The sequence below is a fragment of the Sander vitreus genome, chromosome 19 (genome assembly GCF_031162955.1).
Source record: "Sander vitreus isolate 19-12246 chromosome 19, sanVit1, whole genome shotgun sequence".
NCBI classification, from domain to species: Eukaryota; Metazoa; Chordata; class Actinopteri; order Perciformes; family Percidae; genus Sander; species Sander vitreus.
The window spans coordinates 1714076-1732785 of record NC_135873.1 but is presented as its reverse complement, the minus strand read 5'-3'; the positions used below and the strand labels follow the sequence as shown (position 1 = coordinate 1732785).

At 40.6% G+C, this 18710-nt stretch overlaps 1 long non-coding RNA gene across 1 annotated transcript in view; it reads left to right on the top strand.

Annotated features, from left to right (window-relative positions):
- Positions 1-4820: 4820 nt before the first annotated feature.
- Positions 4821-18710, top strand: part of LOC144534538 (uncharacterized) — a 104477-nt gene continuing 90587 nt past the window's right edge. The window contains exons 1-3 of the long non-coding RNA XR_013503565.1: positions 4821-4893; positions 5127-5218; positions 7067-7226. This is a non-coding gene — a long non-coding RNA (uncharacterized LOC144534538). The remainder of the gene's footprint in view (positions 4894-5126; positions 5219-7066; positions 7227-18710) is intronic.

Here is an 18710-nt window from a genome sequence, read left to right as displayed (position 1 = left end):
TGTGTCATGTCACTCTTATGTAGATACCTTCAAGTAAAGTGTTACCCATTTTTCTTCATAAACATAACTTGAATCTAGGGCTGTGTATCGTTCTAAATTTTTCGATAGCGGTACTGATACCAATACTGTGACTTTGATATCGGTTCCTGAACGATTCCAATTTTATCCCAGGCCTACTTCCTACTCCCAGGATGTACTGTATATCTCAAAGGGCTTGAAGTGCCCATATTCTGAAAAATACACTTTTTCTGGGATTTGGGGTGTTATTTTGTGTCTGAAACTTTGAAAAAAAAAACTTCCATGCTGTTTTGAGTGAGATACGGTTTCTGAATGTGTCCTGCCTTCAGTCTCCGGGTGAGCTGTTCAAAATCTGCACGGCTTTCTACGTAACTAGCCGAGACGAGGGGCCTAGGGGGCTAACTGTTAGCATGCTAGCGCTAGCATGCTAGCTCGTTCTCAATGGCAAAACACTGCTACAACGCACACAAATTTCACCCTAATCTACAAAATAAATTGTATAGAACTACTTACATGTCCCTGTTCTGCAGGTATTCCACGCAAAGTTGGAAGTGCGCCCTCGTTTAGAAGAAGTCACCCGGCTAATCCTGCCTTGTACAGGCCGAAGTTGGAGAAACAGCTAGCTAGCTCATGTAATCCTTACCTAGCTACTGAGCATGTGCAACTGACAACAAAGATGTTACAGAAGTTGAGAGGTCTCACTCTGTAGCTAAAAGAGAGACCTGAACACAGGGTGAAAAGAGGAGCTGCAGCAATGGGCAGTACAACAAAAATATGGTGTTTTTTGAAAATTAAACCATGTAAACCTATTCTGATACAATATCAAGTTACAATTATGAACCAGAAAATGAGCATAATATGGCCACTTTAACAAAGAAAACAGGATGGTAATTCTCACAGATTGCTGCAATATAACAGCATGAGGATCACAGTCACGATGGGAACGATTGAAACGAAGGACGAGTACAGGAGACAGTTGGAGCACGTGTCAAACTCAAGGCCCAGGGGCCTCACAAATTCCGATCCAGCCCGCATATCAATTCTGGTTCACAATAAATCAGAAACTGTTCTTTTAAAACAACAAATACAAATTATTTGATGTATAAAAACCTGTACACTGTAGAAAATAAAATAAAACAGTTTCAAAATAAATTTAAAAAAAAGGTTCAAGCTCAAATAAAAACCGGATAAATTTGATCAAATAAGTCCATACATACCCTTCTCATCTCCGTGCGTGTCGTAACTCTGTCTGACGCCCCCACCGCTAGTCTGGTTAGCCCAGATCCTGGAGGTAACCGGCTCCATCTAGCCTACTGCTCCCAGTAAGTGACAAAATAACGCCAACATTATTCTTATTTACATGTTGTGATGAGTTTGCGCAGAGTTGGAGTAATATCACTCCGCCCAAGTAGCAGAAGTAGCAGTGCTTCGCCTTTCTGAGAATATAGTTCCCAGTATGTATACGGTTAGAAGATGGCTGTGTCTCATATGACCTTGTTATTTGTTCACGCTGTGACTTTACAAATCACAACATGTAAATAAGAAAATGTTGGCGTTATTTTGTCACTTATTGGGAGCAGTAGGCTAGATGGAGCCGGTTACCTCCAGGATCTGGGCTAACCAGACTAGCGGTGGGGGCGTCAGACAGAGTAACGACACGCTCGGAGATGAGAAGGGTATGTGTGGACTTATCTAACTCTGGGGGAAACAGTCAATAAGCTAAAGACACAATAAGTCGGCGTTTTCCTTTGAAAGAGATCTCTGACTCAGCTGAACCCTCATCACATTCACCTCTCCATCTCCAGCCTTTCCCTCCCTCCTCCTATCTTCTTTCTCCTCATCCCGTTGCCTCATCTCACTGCTATGTTAATCAGCCTGTTAATCAGACTGATGAAAAAAATGTGGTTTCCCTGAAAAAATGTTTTGTTTACAGCCAACGTACACAGGCGCGTTGTGCGACTGTGCGCGTGTTTAGGGCAGCTTTGAACATGGAGGGGTCAAAGTGCGCCTCATACAGTACACCAGACGTGATGGAAAATGACCGGAGGGGAGCCTGGCAAGCAGGATTCGAGTCGTTTCATTATCACCTCAAACACACACATGGAGCGGCGAGGAGGCCTGTAACATCAAACACTCGCAGCGAGTAAAACCACAGTAGCCCCATCTGTACCGGTGAGTCTATCCTTCACACTGCCAAAGTTCAGAGCGGTGATATCAGCTTACAAACACTCACACACAAACACACACAAACACACATATGCAGACATATCATATCAGCTTGCAAACTCTCACACACACACACACACACACACACACCCACACACACACGCAAATATATGATATCAGCTTTCAAACACTCACCGCACACACAAATACTCACATGTGTACAGATGTGCGTTAACAGCTTGCACTGACACCTCTGAGGCCGCCCAGAAACGCAAATCCCTTTTTTTACTGCCGTCCGTCAGTGAGTGCTTATGTTTACCATTTGGCGTCGAACTCGATCAAATTTAGGAAAATAAATAACTCCACTGTAGTTAAATTCAGCCATATGTTGGATAAGTATTCAGATTCTTAAGTAAAACTACCAATACCACATTGTGGAAATACTTTCCCCCTCGTTTGAGTGCAAAACAGCATCAGAGTCAACTGCTACCAATGATGGAAGAAGTGTTCAGATCCTTTACTTAACTAAATAGTTACTCACTACGTGCAATTCCTATTTGTGCATGCTTGTGTGTCGGGGTGGGGTGGGGGGGGGGTATTGTATGCACTTTGTGCAAAACAAAGTCTGATTGATTTGTAATGCTGAAATAGTCATTACATAGTTGCATGCCTGTTCTCATTTCTGAAGGTATGACGTATGGACGCCACTGTAAAGCTACTCAAGATGGGCTTCTCTCATGGTCAATCTATGGTTGATCACATGATGAATAAGTGTGGCCCTGATCTCATCATTGTTGGTATCCATTGTTCAAAACAGGTAATCTGACCTTTGACCTCTGTATAGGCCTATACTAAAGCAGTGATTGGTTGGTGTTCAGTTAAGCATAATGTTAGATTTTTGTGTCTTAGGTAGAGAATTGTGTGTAGTGTTTTTAAAAAAGTGTTTTTATGCAATTTGAAAACTGAGTGAAAGGCTGAGAAATAGCTTCTGGTTTTGGAGATTTGGTGTGTAGTTTTGCACTTTGAGTGAGAGGTTTCAAAAACTGTGAGACGAGCAGTTGGAAAAAACTGTATGTAAAAGTATGTAAGAATCATCAGGAAAATGTACTTAACCCTTGTGTTGTCGTCCCGTTGACCATGCAACTTAGTTTTTCTGGGTCCAAATTTTAAATAAAAACTTTTTGGTTGTCTTTTTCGACACTTTTGTTGCTTTTCCCAACGTTTTTGTCACTTTTTTCCGTTCCCTGCGCTTTTTGTCACTTTTTTCAACATTCTTTTATACGTTTTTTTCAAATGCTATAACATTGAATAAAACACCCAAATTCAATAAAAGTAGTGAATATGTCTGTTATTTTACTTGTGAAGAGCGTTGTATGGAACCATCCACGTTTTTTTTGTGACAATTTGGTTGAAAGAAAACCCAAATTTCTGATATAGAAATATATATATATATTGTTGGCTAGTTTCATTTATAATCAATCAATTTCAATCAATGTGTAAAGTAACTAGTAACTAAAGCTGTCAGATGAATGTAGTACAGTAAAAAGTACAATATTTCTCTCTGAGATGTAGCGGAGTAGAAGTAGAAAGTGGAATGAAAAGAAAACACTCAAGTAAAGTACAAGTACCTCAACATTTGTACCTAAGTACAGTACTTGAGTAAATGTACTTAGTACCGTTACGTTACAAAACTGACCATATTTTACATGTATTGTCAACAGTTTGTCTCCTGTGTGTGAGTACTGGTGTCGGTGCGACTGTGAGCGTCAGTGTGTCTCTGCAGTTGTTTGTTTTCTGTAGTCCATATACCACCAGCACACGGCTGTTAACTCCTTTTACACGCCATGCTCCTCTCATTAGTCCTTGTGTTAACTAGCAGTGAGGAATGCAGTTGAACAGCTCAGTGGAAAAAGCAGTATAATTTAACAAGATGCTAATCTCCAAATTGTTGAGGTGTTTAGTCACCGAGTGTGTAGCCACAGGCTGCAGCGTCTTCCAGAGCTCAGGTAGAGAGAGAGAGAGAGAGAGAGAGAGAGAGAGAGAGAGAGGGTGGTCTTGCTCTTTACCTCATCCTTTGGTACTTCTCAAACTCTTCTGGTTTGAGCAGCTGGCCCGGTGATGCGGTGGTTAGGGAATGTCTCATAACTGAAGATCAGAAGTTTGACACTGTTAAAGCTACAAATCAGCACCATAACATGCACATATGTGGGCGCCTGGGTAGCTCACCTGGTAGAGCGTGTGCCCATACACAGAGGTTTACTACCTCGACGCAGCGGCTGCAGGTTCGACTCTGACCTGTGGCCCTTTGCTGCATGTCATTCCCCCTCTTACTCCCACTTTCACATCTTCAGCTGCCCTATAAAAAAATAAAATGGCCTAAAATGCCACAAAAAACCCATATACATATATGGAAACTGGGCTAAATATGGCTGAAACATGAATGTTTTCTGACATTTAGGTTTTGTTCTGACCAGTCTTGTATGAAGTACTTGAAAGCAGAAAATAACTCTTCCCATTTGGGAATAAAAAAGTTCAGATTATTCTGACACCACATGAAAGCAGCACATCTCATTGGCTCCCTGTCATGTGACACATTTCCAGTCATGTGCCTTGAAAGCAGGAAGCTGTTCTCTTGCCTTGGCCTTGCTGCAGAGATGTTTGGTCTGCTTGTGTTTGCCTGTTGCAAATCAGCTCCCATCTGCATCAACTGTAGGTATCTTGTGCAGTTCAAACTAACATGCATTCATGAATCCCTTGTGGACAAACTGATCAGCTTTGTGAAACTACTTGTTCATTTAACCTGAAGCAGCTATACTTGGGACAGCCAGCACAATTTCAAGCAGTTCCATGTAGAGATTAAAAATGTCTTTTTTTTAACTCTGGTTCTTGACAGGTGATGAAATCTTACAGCTTTATCTGCATGATTTTGATTTGGAAGACAGTTTTTCTGTTGCAGTTTCTACTGATCACCTACTGAAGCAGTGGTCTCCAACCTCACAAGGAAAATCTGAGGAGTTGCAAGATGATTATCAGGGTAAAATAATACACAAAATTATGTGTGTGTATATGTATATATATATATTAGTGTGCGCGTGTGTATGTATGTATACACTGTATATATATATATATATGTGTGTGTATATTTGTGTGTGTGTATATATATATTAGGGCTGTCAAAATAACGCGTTAATTTCGATTAATTAATCTGAGAAAAAATAACGCCTTAAAAAATTAACGCAGATTAATATTCCATATTGACGTTTGCATACAGACGGAAATCTGGTGCCACTGATATTGCCCTTCTCTCTGATGCTCTGAAACAGACGTTACAGGAAACACAAACCCCGCTGCATGTGACGCTAGTTAACACTATACTCGACAGCAGCTAACGTTAGCCTACTGCTAGCTAGTTAACACTATACTCGACAGCAGCTAACGTTAGCCTACTGCTAGCTAGTTAACACTATACTCGACAGCAGTGGTGCATTTGAAGTTATTGTAAATGTCCTTTACCATCTGGTGGTTGTTTTTGTCGTTCAACAGCAATTTACTAGTGAAATAAGTTATTGTTATACATTATTATTAAATCATTTCATTTTGACCATATGGCCTTAGCAATAAACAAGCTGTTCTTTAATGTCACCAACTGTTGTTTAGTACCCTTTTTTTTTTCTTTTCTTTTTTTACTTTCTTAAAAAGTATCGGTTCAGGCACCGTTAATTATGTATGCGATTAATTTCGATTAATTAATCACAGAGTATGTAATTAATTAGATTAACTTTTTTAATCGATTGACAGCCCTAATATATATTTTTTTATATATATATATATAGCTATCTGGACAATTTTTTTTTTATGGACTCTAAAAATCATAAAACAATCTGAGAAGATAAACTCATTTCATGATTCATAGACAGATAGAAAGTGGGATATGGAGTCATAAGTAGCTCCATTGTAAGGAGATATAAGGTCAACAAAATCATACCTCCCCTTTAAACCTTATGTTTCAGTTTTAGAAACAAGTGAGGGCCTCCCCAGCATTAATACTATTTCACTAATACAACCCTGATACAGAGACAGGACAGGTGCATTAGAACAGTCTTTTTGGCATCAGAAACAGTTAACTATCTCCCAAGGGAAGGCTCAAATAAAATATAAATTCAGGGTGATTAAAAAAAAAGAAAAGGAAAAAAAGCTATGCTTTCAATCACAGCCATCGATCATGATGTCACACATCGTTTGTATAGCATCAGATAACTATTTAAAACCAAACTTATCAGAAAAATGAACACACAAACATCAGCGTGATCACAACTACCAAAAAATGAAGTTCACCATCTTTGGAAACGTGATGTGTAGGCCTACTTTGATTTTTTTTTTTTTTTTTTTGGTTTAGCACAACATTCTGGGCCGCCGTGTAGAAAGGCATTCTCTATGGGCCCCACCCCGCATCCACAGCTTTTCATTCTAGCATCTTTTTGGAACCTGGGTACTGACATTTCCCATCCGCTAACATGGAGGGGGTGGGGATTTATGATCTGTACTCCAGCCTGCCACCAGGGGGCGATCAAGATGCTTTGGCTTCACTTTTGGGGTGCTGTCAAGCCCTCCATCTTTAAATCTTTCTATGGTGTTCACCAGGGCAAAATATTACATTTAGGAGAGTAATCTGTTAAATACAAGTTTAATAAGTGAATGCTCCTTAGACTTGATAGTAAATGTATTTTACCTTTTTATAAATTGATTTCTTCTGTGCTCCATGTGTAGGATACATTTCACATTGTGCCGAAAACTGACTTCTGACCTCTGAAAACTGTCAAAACACATTCCTAGATTTTCCCCAGATACCTTTCTATAAATCCTCTGTCCCTCTGTACCTTAGATGTCCTGACCTTCGCGGGGAGTTCAAACAGCCTCCCAAAAGTTACGAGGGAGGAGAGCCGCGCTGGAGGAGGAAGAGGAGCGTGAGAGTGAAAGAACGGACGTCCAGACTTATTCTGAAGGGACTTCTAAAGGAAACGGCTTGGACATTGTGAAGAACAGTAAGTGTGAAAACACAGGCACCCTCACACGTCTTCAAGGTCTTTGACGGATGTCATTCTCACACACACACACACTTACAAACGGTCCCTAAATGTCAAGGAGAGGCTCCTGACATCTAACACTCAAACCGCGTGTCCATTTCCTGTGCGGGACAGGAAGTTAAACAGGTCAAGGAGACAGAAACGCCCTGTTTTGCTGAACACATCAGGCCTCAGCACCTCCATTACTGTGTGTGTGTGTGTGTGTGTGTGTGTGTAGTGCAGTGTGGGAGCTGTAACTTTGTCCTGTCTCACAGTCACCCACTCCTCCCCCTAAAGTCCCAACAAAACAATGCCCGCCATTGTTCAGTCTGGTATTGCTTGACTTCTATTGTTTTGCTGTGTGTGTGTGTGTGTGTGTGTTCAAGTGTGTGGCCTTTATCACACTTACACACCGGCTCACGCAGAGATTTTACCAAAACAGTGGGACGTTATGATTGCAAATTAGCATCAGTGCTAATAAGATTTTAGTCCGTATGGGAGGGTCTTTTATTTTGTCTCGTTAAGGAAGAAGGGGGGGGTGTATTTATTTTTGCTTGCTTGTTAAACGCAGCCCTTAACGACCTTTGAGGCTGACAGTAAAAAATGGTGATGAAGTGAAATGAAGTGTGTGCTTTAATGGCTGTGGCAGTCTGTTGGCGATGATGGAAGGTTTTTTGTCCTTAATGCAGTACAAAACTACAGTAATTCGGTGTTTTCTGTGTGTACATTGAAATTGTGCGCGTGGTTTTGCAAGCATGCATGTCAGCATTTTGGCTTACGATTGTGTCTGTATTGTTTTGCCAACATGTCCTCAAAACTACCTAGACAACGCACCAGGTTGATTGCCAATCAATACACGTGGCAAGTTTAAAACACGTGACCACGGCGGCAGTATTCATCACGTGAACGTTCTATTTATAGGAATGGTGGCAGTTTTTTAAACAGGTAGCTAACATTGTGAAACGGAACTAGTTAAGGTTAGGCAACAAAAAAGTCATTGATTAGGGAAAAGATCAGGAATTGACTTAAAATGTGCTTAATTTGTAAAGTGGGAGGTCCCGGAGCGCAGAGGGGGGGTGGATCCGGCGACTCAAAACGGGGGTTGGGGGTAACGGATAAAAAAAAAAAAATGACACTGCCAACGTAGCTTCTCTGACTAAAAAAACCTAAACAACACTGTGTGTACATCAGGGCAATGTTTATTTTTATTTCAGAACATGCACTGCATGGGTACGAAATGTAAAAAAACAAAAAAAATACACTGCAACAATCGTCACAAGGAGCAATTAAATTAAGTTAAAATAAATTAACCAAAAAACCCACCGTGGTCTCGACATTGTTGATCGACGGTAACGGTTTTTGCTTGTTTGGGATCCGACTGGCCAGTGTATTTGAAAAAGTTAAGCAAACTTTGTTGTCTTTTTGACATAAAAATTAATCAAATTAATCCAATTAAGCCCTGCTCCCGCGTTAATTTCTACGGCCATTAGAGGTCACCGCCTAACAACAAACATAAATATTGGTAGTTATAAGCTGCTTGCTCAATCGACCTATACGGACGTTTTTTTTTTTCCCGGAGAGGATGGTCTGTATTTTGCATATGTTTGCCTGTATTTGCTTATTTGTACGCTAGGGCTGCACAGTTAATCGCTATTATATCGAAATCGCAATATGGACTAGTACAGTACCCATATCGCAGGGGGGGGCGCAATATTTGTTAAAGGCAAAATATGTGTCGAACCATTCTGAATCAAGTATTGTGGTGCTGCAGAGACGTCCCGGCCTACAAATCGTATCCTACAGACTTAAGAAAATATCTTTGTTTCTTACAGATCCTCCCAAAAATCACACTATCATTTTAATTTTGATATTTTTCAATGAAAATGAGAATATTGATAGAAAAATGATCGTTCCCTCCAATATCGTGAATCATCAATCGCAATATCAGTCAAAATACTAGATACTAATATTAGATATTTGCCTCATATCGTGCAGCCCTAGTGTACGCAGTGTTAATGCAACCCACATTGCTTTTTGTATTTTTGAATATGTTTGTTGTCAGTGTTTATATGCCTCCTTGTGTGCCCACTGATTGTGTGCTTTTTTTGTTTTAATTTACATTGTGCTTTCTGGTGGTCACAGTTGCACAATATCCCAGATAGTAAAGTTAGTATCATACTGTGATGATTGCTCTGTAAATCTAAGTGCACACAGAAGTGGGTTTTTTGTTGTTGTTGAGAGCAGCTCATTGTTCATTGTCTCGTATGAGAGCAGAAAGCTTGTTGGTCCCTGAACTCTTTATCACTGTTGCGTCCTCGTCCATGCTTTAAAAATCCATAACAAGCTCAGCTGTGGCGCCGTTTGGCAGAGAGGAGCTTGCATTGGGGTCACTTCTGAGGAAACATCGACTTGTCATGAATAGCTGCCAGTCCAGACCACCTTAGTCCAGCTAAGTTCCAAGACCAAGTCAAGTTCAGTCCAAAACCTGGTCCAGAGTTGGGTGGGAGGGGGCAGGTCAATGTATAGAAACAATAACAGGACTTAAATACTTTTTTTTTTTAAGGAGTTTCCAAAGTAACAATGTTTTTTACCTTTTATAAAGAGGCAGTTTAACCTCACTGTGTAAAGGCCTTTGCACACCGGGGATTTTTTGTTTTATTCGTGCATGTCAATATGTTTTTTCGAACTATTGTTTTTGTCACGAGTACTTTCACACAGAATGCGCATATTAAGTGGCAATAAAGCGACGTCATTTTTTTTCTATACAAGGTTGGAGGTTTTTTCCCCATGTTCGGGACACCGGGTGCGAAATGTCAGAAACTTTGATTGAAAACGGTCGCAAATTCGCAACTCTGCCTGTGTGAATAGTTTTGATGCGAAATATTCGCAGGCGATTATTTTGCATTGGACAATATACAGAGCTGTAAATTCTTACCTAACCTGCCACGCAGGCAAGCTGTTTCCAGTCTTTATGCTAAGCTAAGTTAGCGTGCTGCTGAGGGTAGCTTCATATTTAGCGTACAGACTCAACTCTTGTCTTTCTGAAATGTTATTCTATATCCACGACTTTCCACTTCCAGGATTGCTGCTGTGCCGCAGGAAATTCCGCCGAAGCATGTCTATTTGCCGATGTCCGTTTCCTTCCGCTTTCTTTTCATATCATTTTAATTTATACTTTTTATTAATCCTCAGTGGGGGAATTACAATTTACACTCTGTTGTTATTACACACTACACACAGGCCTGACAGACACACACACATGCACAGGTCCTTTTTACATTACTTTGTGTTGGAATTCTAAACTCCGGTGGATTTATGAGGACTATAATGGTTAACTGCAGGGTAAATCCAGACAGCAAGCTAGACTATCTGTCCAATCTTTCAGAAGCTACCTCTAATGCTCTTTTTTTAAATTTATTATTTCGTGGTGTTGTAGTTCTTCCTTTCACTAGTTCAAATATAATTTTGCTGAATTACGACAACAAATGAGACCAACATGCAACTTACATTGAAGCCAATCAGCTTCCCTGTTATTGGCGCGGGTTTCTGTGATATAGGTCTTACATTTCATTCATAATGGTCTTAAAAAGTCTTAAATTTGACTTGGTGAAACCCGCAGAAACCCTGCTTCTGCTACCCATTTTATATATTCTGTATGCAATTTGAAACCCATTCTTTTCCATCTCACACTCACGTTATTTCCTCCTTTTGGCGAGATTTCATGAGAGCAGTCTGTCAGCAGCCCAGGACGGTCTCTGCAGACAGCGGGCCACCCTGCCTTCAAAATATAATATAAAACATCTACCTTTTCATATCTCGCAACATTAAACCCTTGCAGACTCCTCACTGTAACAACTTTTATTGATACGGCTCAATGCCAGCAGCCCTGGACCACCATGACTGGTAGAGAGAGGTTTTTCTGTAACCTGTCTGCATGTATTAGTATGAGTTTATACACTGTAAGCATGATTGCACTATTCTGTGTGAGATGCGCCCTGATTCGGGGGTCTGTAACTCTCTAATTGGTTTCTGTCTGGGGAGAACTGATGCCAACAAGGAGAGACTCATCTAAATATTTTCATCCGCTCATGATGTGGTTGGTTACCGTGCGTGTGCGCGTGTGTGTGTGTGTGTGTGTGTGTGTGTGTGTGTGTCATCTCCTACCTTGTCCTGAAACTTTAGAAGCCTGTGGAATGTCGACGGGCTTCGGAAAGAGAGAGGAAAAAAAACAAAGCTGGAAAACCTTTTCCAGCCAAAAACTATTCCAAATCCATTTACTTCTATCCTTTATTAACTCTTTTGGTTCGTATATATATTTTTCAAACTTTATTCCCTCACTTCACTGACTCCAGTCTGCTTTACTTTAATATGTTTTTTTTTAAAATTTTTATTTAACTTTCCTGCTCTAAGCCCTCCTCGCCATGCTCCTTGCTAATTTTATTGGTCTTTCTTTCCTCTCTTACTTCTCCCTCGTTCCCTTCGTCGTTCCCGTTGTATTTCTTTTAATTAAATGTCCAGTTTATGTGTAATTCCTAAAGCCGGAGCTTATAGCCGTGCAGTAAAATTTAAATCAGTGTAGACTACATGTTTGGTTCAGAATGATGAAAACGACCAATCAAACGACTGGGATGCCGGCCAGCTTCATGATGTAATATCCTGTTGGGTTAAATCCTTTTTATTTGAATGTAACTTTCTTTTTTTCTTCCCTTCTTTCGTTCTTTCTTTGCATCCTTGAGGTAATGCTACACACACACACACACACACACACACACACACACACACACACACACACACACACACAGAGTCTCATATCCTTTCACTCACCTCTGTAAATGCGAGCAGGAAAAGGGAGTTTAGACGTCAGAGAGGAAACGGCCAAAACATTATTCCAATATGTTTTTATTGCTGCGATTATTAGATTTCATAAAATAAATCCATTTTAACTGAGCTTGTTTTCTCAGCCTGTTTCAGAATGAAGGGCAACGTGTATATATTTGTGCGTGTCTGCTCTCAAACTTTAACCTTTTAATCACCAAATCTCTTTCACATCTGTGTGTGTATTTCTGACGTTTGGTGACGTGTGTGTGTGTGTGTGTGCGTGCATGTGTGTGCGCATGTTCAAAGGCTACAATAGAGCTATACATCGGTGCTAATTCCGTTCCACAGCTCGGCTCAGTTTCCACTGCCGACCACTTAGCATTAAACCTATTTCCCTTACTTCAGCATAGGCCTAGTCTACTCTAATCGTGCATGTGTGTGTGTTTTATTAGTGTCTATTTTCCACATGCAAGTGTGTTGGAGTGCGATTTCCATAATGCTTTCATTTCAAATTATACATCAAAATAGTGGTGTGTGTGTGTTGCATTGCCTTGTCTTTTTACAAACAAAAAATTCTAAGAATTCTTCTTGAGACCGGACACGAGAAAATAAGTGAGAAAATAAGCCGAGTCAATGGCTGACTGGAAACGGTGGAAATACCAAACTGGAGTTATACCAAACTATACATGCAAAGCATCTATGGACACATGTTTGAGCATGTGTGTGTTTGCATGTGTGTGTTTGCATGTGTTGTAATGCTCACATTTTGCCTTCATCTTTATGCAAGTGTGTGACTATCGAAGTGTGTGTGTAATTATGAAGGTGTGTCGACCATTTCATGTATGCAGCGCAGCAGCAGTTTACATTACAAGGACCATTGTGGCTTTGAAACCTCCTACTGTGAGTGTTATGACTCTAACACATGTGGCGCACACACACACACACACACAAGATGTTTCGCATACTTTATTAACTTATGGTAAATGTAGACTGTAGTCATGCAGCCATCGTTACAGTAGTTGTGTGTGTCTCGGTCAATGTTGTTACTATTTGTGCTCTTGACTAAAGTGACCACACGCAAACACACACACACACACACACACACGCACACGCAAACACACACATACACACTGCTCTCCTGCTGTTTTAGGAGCCATGGTTTTGATCGAGCAGACCAAGGCCTCTCACTGGTTGTTGGCAGATGTCCAGCGGCCAATCACAGGCCTCTGCCAATTAGAGCCTGAGCGATTTTACATGGCTTTTAATACGTGTGTGTGTGTACGTGTGTGTGTGTGTGTGTGTGTGTGTGTGTCACAGTCCCACCAGTTGATTTAGTGTTACCCCCCCCTGATGGTGCGTGTTTTGAAAGCAGCTCTACTATAGAAACACAGAGATTAGCTGACTAATAAGGAGTTTCGTGTGTGGGGTCTAGCCTTCAAACCTCTACCTCAGCATATTAGAATTAATCAGTAAAATGTTAAATATAGACTTGTATTTCTTTATCACTAAGGCTTGTTTGGATATAGTATATAGTTGTGTTAAATCTTATCATATAGGTCTGGTATATCGAAGCTGTCCCTGAGTGCCGTAATGCCTGCTGTTTTGGACAGTGTTATTAATATAGGTAGTCTATAGATCAGGTTTACCTACACTGTGCGAGAACAGGCCGAAATTATAATTCAATTTGCAGCAATTCCCTGAGAAGTTTTTTGCTTTTTCGCTGCCAGTCGTCATGATTCGACGTAACGAAAGAACAACTGCCAGGGTCATTAACATACTGATCAGCATTCACGAGGTGCTTTGCATTGACTATTTATGGTTAAAATTGGGCATGTACAGGGCGGAATAAGAGGCTGATTCACGTACGCACACTTGTGGGTAATCTGTGATTTATAAAGGGAACATTGCTTACAGATGTGCGTAAACACGGTTTTATAAATCTGGATTTTTTTTTTTTTGGACGTAAGCCATTTCTGTCTTTTGGGCGTACGTACACTTTTAGTAAGGATCCTACGCACAGTTTTCTAAATGGTCTGTGCACATGGTGGGGATCAAAGCCAGTGGTCTTTTTCATCGTGAACTCACCGTCTTACCTGTGTGAATTACTACCTACTATAGTCTACTGAAGGCACGTAGGTGAGCGTGCAGGGTGGTCGCTCAGATACGCTGGCATGGCATGGTAGTATCGGTACATTGGTTTATTGGTTTAACTCCAGACAGGAGTTAAACCAATCAACTTGCTTGACACTCAGGTCGGCATAACGCGTGGTTGAGATATGGGAAGTGTGCACTTTGGCTCCTCTGCAACCTAAGGTTTCACATAACCCACTTCTCTGAGTAGGCAGTATTCAAAGATTCTCTAGAACTAAAAATAGCGCCAACGGTATGAAACGGTACACACTTCCTGTCTCCTAAAGAGGCGTGGTCTTGTTTGTGTGAAGTGTAGTGCACATTATATTTTCATAATGTATTTATTTTTTTTCTTTTGCTAATATTAGAGATTTGCACAGATAAGACATATATAGCATTAGGAAAATAAATTATCTGTGGCGTTCGCAAACGTTAGTAGAATGTTAGCTTAGCTGTGTCGTCAGATCTTGCGAGAGTTTGTTCCTTGGACAGAAACAGGCCTCGAACAAAGTAAATTTTCCTCCTGATGTGTTCGTCTGAAAAAAGCCATTTCAGTTTCAAAATGTTCTGGAGATATGCGGCGTGTGAAGAATGGGTCCTATATTTACTTTGGTGTCTGTGTGGCAAAAGAATCGGTCATAATCTGTGTTCACTTCACCTCTCGCATAGGAATCCATACACCTGCCGCTAGTCTCAAGTTGCAAGGTTTCACTTCTTAACCGTCTCTGGAGTAGTGTTGTAGTGGAGTTTCGGACGCAGAGGACACCGCTAGCTGTCTGAAAGCACCTACAATGGACACTTCTGTTTTCTGATTTGTGCATATTCCTCAAAGTTGCGAGTCAACCACACATTGGTTGGTTCAAATGGCTCTTTAGTGATGATACAACTGCCTATCTCTGTTGTATTTGTCTATCTAGCTCTTGTTCTATAAGTTTGTCTCCCTCAAAGTGAACGATAAATGATCCGTCTCTTGCCCCTCTCACATTTCTCAGAAAATGCGTATGAAATATAATTATGGTCTTTAAAATAAATCAAGGACACACTAACTACACACACACACACACACACACACACAGCTACTGACTGCTAAAGACCATTTGTATAAAAAGGAGGAAAGAATAAATGTTTTCAGTAGCTGGAAAGTTATCAACTCCTTAGTTGGAGGGCTACACACACACACACACACACACACACACACTGTGAGTCTTGCTCCACTACCAACACAAATAATGACAGAAAAAAAATCAAGTTAGTAAAAATGGAGCGCAGACTGCCAAGGCCACAGTCCTCCCTTTTTATCACAATAAATCATAGCATGAAGTTGGAAGTGTGTGTGTGTGTGTGTGTGTGTGTGTGTGCGCGCTTCTATGCGGCTGTCTAAGCGCTGCCCTTGTTTTCCATCCCACTTATAAAGGTCAAAGCCCTTGGGAGTCCTTATATCAACCCTGATATTAGTGCGTGTGTGTGTGTACAATGTGTTTTTACTAAGATAATTTGTCTGAAAAGTACAGTTCACTACTTTAGTGAATGCTGGTGTGTGTTTTTGTATTTTTCCAAGTTAATTTTGTTATTATTACACAGGCTGAAGGGCTGAACTCGGTCTCTGCGGATTCATTAGGAATTAGTGAATTGAGGAATGCAGTTATTCAAAGGGGGGCATGGGGTGCCGGAAATATGATTGCTCCCCTTTCCCAATCCATTGGGCTAGAGTGCTGTCAATCTGGCACTTGGGATTTTCATTGGATCAGAGTACTGTCACTTGGCTGCCTGGTCTGCCAATCTTCCCAGTCTTGGTCACATGACCAAATAATGTTTCCATGACAACTATCCAAAATTGTGATACCATAAACCAGCACTGGAATTTTTTTTTTTTTTTTTTTTTCTTTTTTTTGCAATTACATTATAACAATGTATCATTTGTTTTCAACCAATGTCACGATTTAGAATTATTTAAGTTGCATTTAGTATTGTGACATGATTTTATTTGGTAAGAGTAAAGTGCTTTTATTTTGAAGTCCCTCTGCAATGCCCATTGGGATGCTCGTGCTTGAGAGAGTCGGCAAGCTTACGGCAAGTACGGACTATAGAAAATGTGTATTGTATTTGGATATACTTTTTAGAAAACAGTGAAATTTATAATGAATGTGATTTGTTTTATTAAGCAGAATTACATTGTGTTTTTTTTTTTTTTTTTTTTTTTTGCTGTATTGTGAGAATAACCCCCCCTGTGCCACCCCACTTAAAAATACCCAGAATATCGCCCCTGTTGATACCTGCCTGGGTGAGTAGCTGTCAGGGTCAGATCTCTGTTCTGGGACTACTCTCAGTTCGAAGTCCACATCCAGCTGTCCCCAGGATAGAACCTACAAGCTTTCAGGTACAAGTTGTTGTCTCTAACAGCCGAATGAAACGACCCCTTCAGGCGATGTAAATGGAAGACCAGGGTTTTCATTATATTTTAAGAGTCACCCCTGTTATGTTTTTACAGCCCGCTATGCTACAATATAGTCTTTCTCCACAGTGAGTGAATGGGAGCCATATGGAAAACGCAGCACTGTACCTGAGCTGCTATTTTAGTCACACAGACAGGGTATTGTACTGTAAGGATGGAGAGAAAGGAAAGAGGAGGTTAAAAAAAAAGAAAGGGAGGAAAGGAATAAGGTGGATGAAAAGGCGATGTAGTAAAGAGAGAGAGAGAGAACCGGGAAGAAAAAGAATGATGATGGGGGAGAGGTAGAGGAGAACGATGGGTAGAGAGAAATAAAAAGAACAAAGGGAATAGGACAATGGGGTGAAAGGAGAGAAAGGATGGGGAGAAACAAAAAGATGGAGGGGGAAGAGACATGGGACGGATGATGAGACATTGGGTACCTGGAAGCAGACATGTAAAAGCCCCCACCCTGTCTACATGGGAACATGACACCCAAACTCAAGAGTCAGAGTCTACTTAGTCATTTTGCATCCCTTTGTGGTCATTTTGTGATAGTTTTTCATCTATTTTTGGTCATTTTGCATCTCCTTGTAGTCATTTTTGCATCTATTTTTAGTCGTTTCTACATTTTCTCATCATTTCTATCTGGTCGTGTTGGATCTCTTTGGGGTCGTTTTACATCTATTATTCTATTTTATAAATGTAATTTCGCCTTGCAAGATTAATATAGTGTCTTAATCTTTTAGTAGTTTTGCACCTTCTTGTTATTTTGTGGCCATTATTGCATCTCTGTCATAGTTTTGCATCTATTCATAGTGGTCTTTGCATTCCTTTTTAAGCTTTTTCGGTTTCTTCGGCCGTTTTGTGTCTCTTTGTGGTTGTTTTGTCTGCAGTCGTTAAATGAATGTTTTTAGCTGGTCATTACGCATCACATTCTGGTCGTTTTGCATCTTTGTAGATATTTTTGTGTCTCTGTGTAGTCATTTTGGGTGATTTTGTATGTCTGTGGTCATTGAGTGGTCCCTCTGTGATCATTTTTGTGCTGTTCTTTTTAGCAACATGTTGTAAGTCAGGACCACTGACACTATGGCAGAGGTGGAAAGTAACAAATTACAATTACTCAAGTTACTGTAATTGAGTAGTTTTTTTGTGTGCTTTCACTTTTTAAAATCCGTTATTTTACTTTTCCTTAAGTATGTCTTGTTTGACGTATTGTACTTTGCTACATTTTAAATCCCATCCGTTATGGAGTAAAGAAAAAAAGGTCGCTTTGTGCCCTTATCAAATTTGCATAAGACTGCGGTTTAATTAAATAATTATAGTAAGTATAAAAAAGGCATAAATAAAAATATCTCCTATTAACTAGAATATTTTGCACTCATTCCACCATGGGCCTGGGTAGGCCTGTTCAGTAATCCATTCATGGCCAACAAAAAGGGAAAAGGAGCGAGGAGAATACAAAAAAAACAAGTGAAAGACATGTAAGGAGGGAGAAAAATGGAGGGAGGAAGGATCCATAGAAGAGAAAATACGGAAAGAGGATGGTGGAAGGAAGTAGGAGAGAAAGAGAATGCTTGAAAGAAAAAGGGAGGGAACAGTAGAGAAAAGGAGAGGAGGTAAGATGATGGCGAAGATGAAAAATGAATGCGACGAACAACAGCCGACAAAACCAAAGGGGAGAATGAAGAAAGGAAAGAGCGAGAGTAAAAAATGAAAAATCGGGGGAAAAAAGTACGTCATGAGTCGGGAATTCCACCTGCGCTGTCGAAGTTGAAGGAAAATGTCTGCCTCCTTGGCTTGCGCCGCTGCCTGTTACCGGTTACCCCTCTCACAGATGGGACATGCGCGTCTCTCGGTTTCAGTGCATGTGATTTGCATTTCATTTGCATGTCTTTGTCCTCGTGTCACACAGTCTGACCCGGCTAAACGCGGGATTAAAAGCTTCAACATCAAGGCCAGTCCACATCCATGTCTGCAGACTCAAGGCGAGGGCCAAGGATTCGGTGAAGTTGTGGCGCAGCTGTGCGACACATGGAAGACACATGCATGAAATGAAACACACACCACAGAAAGGCGAGAGTAAG